We start from the raw sequence: 2,333 nt of genomic DNA, 5'->3' as shown, positions 1-2,333 counted from the left end.
GGGCGGTGGTTTGCTGGTGTCGGTGACGGCCTCACTGAGTACGCGCACTGCTGTTTGTGGCTGAATTACGTTTGTAGTCAGTAAGTACACACGGTTGCTGGCGGGGCGGCGAGAGCGTGTAGTTGGCTGTACTCATATATATTTTGATAATAAATAGCTCTCTCCACAGGCATCATATATATGCCTCACCTTATGTGTGACACTGGGTCTGAGCCCCGCCGGATGGGTCCGGGTCGGAAGGTGGAGGCACGATGTGTAACGGCCACTTACTAACATGCTTCAGTAAGGACACATGGAACAGGGGATGCATTGGAGGTAACTCTAGTAGCGCAGCTGACTCGCCAGCCATAGCTAGAATTCTGAAGGGCCCTAGGTACGTATCCTTGAATACTGGAGACCCCGTCTGCACTGTGTTGAGAGTTGGGCCACGCTTGTTGTCCTACTTGGGACTTACTGGCCTTCTCTTCTCAGCGTACTCTTTCTGGTATACTTGCGCTTTACGCGTATTGTCACGACATTGCTTAGAGTGAGGGGGGTGCATGTCTAAGGGGCACGGTGTCGGGCTGCACGTGTGTATCAAGAATCAAGAATAAGTACACGGAGTACTGGAGGTGGAGGCGCATATCCATACACCACCTCGAACGGAGACACCTGCGTGGAAGTGTGACGTGTAGTATTCTAGGCGAACTCTGTTACGAGTAAAATTCCTCCCTCCTATGTTCATCCCCGTATAACTGGCAACCCACCATCCGTTTCACAGGCCAGTTAGTGCGGTTCGTTTGTCCGTCTGTTTGTGGGTGGAAAGCAGTGAACAAGCGCTGCTGTATATGAGGAAGTCTCCACATCTCTCCACATAGTGCTCGTGAATCTAGGATCCCTGTCACTCACTCTACTCAGTGGTACATCACGCCATCCTGACTTCCGGGCGTAGGCTGCTCGTCCCTAATCTGACTTTATATAGTTTTTAATAATCATTACTAGGCACAGTGTCTCGTAACCTAAACCCTAAACCCTTGGAAGAATACTGAAGCAGCGCACGGGGCAGTGGATGGAACTATGAATCTCTTGGCGAGCCGTTGCGCAGCTGTTTCTTGAGCTCTCTTAGCTGTTCATGGATCATGCTATAGGAGTTGTGGTACTCCGGGATAGCACCTGGTATTGTGGTTATGAAGTGCTCTATTCCTCGGTCTATAACACATTCTCCAGGTAATTCCGTAAATTCCTCTGGAACGCTGTCAACTACTTGCTTAAATTTTCCATTCAAACGGTTCTCAGCTTCGTCCAGTTGCTTGGAGGGCAGCATCTCATTAGCTAAGGTACGACTAACTTCCTGGTTGGCTGGTTGTGCCTTTTCCTGGACTACCTTGGCCCCAAAAGATATAATCGGGATTCAACTGTCGCCTCAGTCTGCTTTTTCCCGAATCTTCTTTCCTAGTTCCAAGACGGAAGCTAAGACAACTTTTTAAGAATTAAGCAGCGGCTTGTCTACGTCCTTACAGCGTGTTGAGCTAACCAGTCTAACGCGTATGAGTTCACAGACGCGTACTTGCTTTCGGCGCTTGTCTGTGTGCTCCATCCGTGCTTGTGCTTCCTCTTCTGGGGACGCTTGGATAAAGGGAACATCATCTAACCGATAACGTTGCATGCCACAATCAGAATTCTCGTAGCTATGCTTAGGTAGCTACGAGCGCAGGTGTCGATTTACAACGATAACGCTACTCTCCTGCCTGACTGTGACGTACAGCCGGTGGCGGGTTCATCCACAGGCTGTTCCGCCAGACTTCTCGTCTCGCGCAGAACCTTCTGAACGAATGATGAGCTTCACACGTGCTCTTGTGATTTGTCAGTTCATCGAATAACTGGTTCTGGGTGAGTTTCATGCACAGGGGGCTCTCGAAACCATCACAGGGTTCAGCAACGAAAAGCCATTCACATGAGTTCGTTGAAGTTCCGCTATCGAAACACTCACAACACCTTCGCACTTTCTGAAAATTTGGAACAAGCCGCCAAATCACTCGCCACAGCTCTTCATTGATGTCTTCCAATAGGCGGTAACCCACAGAAGCCTCTCGGGACCTTCTGCGAAGCGACTGTGCGCACGGAGATCCACTCTGCGGCGAGCGGCAGTCCCGCTACAGGCACACGGGCAAGTATCTATCCAAGAAAAGATCAAAACCTGCAGGACATATCCTTTTAATGGAACGCAACGTCGAGAAACGCACTGTCCACTGACTCCAGCACTATCCAAGTGCCGAGATTCCTTCGTAGTCGCCCCGGACACATGCCAAAGTGTCTATGGAATGCCGACTCGTTAGATAACGAGAAACGGCGGT

Source organism: Cystoisospora suis (assembly GCF_002600585.1).
Source record: "Cystoisospora suis strain Wien I chromosome Unknown contig_4868, whole genome shotgun sequence".
In the NCBI taxonomy this organism is placed as follows: domain Eukaryota; phylum Apicomplexa; class Conoidasida; order Eucoccidiorida; family Sarcocystidae; genus Cystoisospora; species Cystoisospora suis.
Note: the sequence above shows the minus strand (reverse complement) of the source record.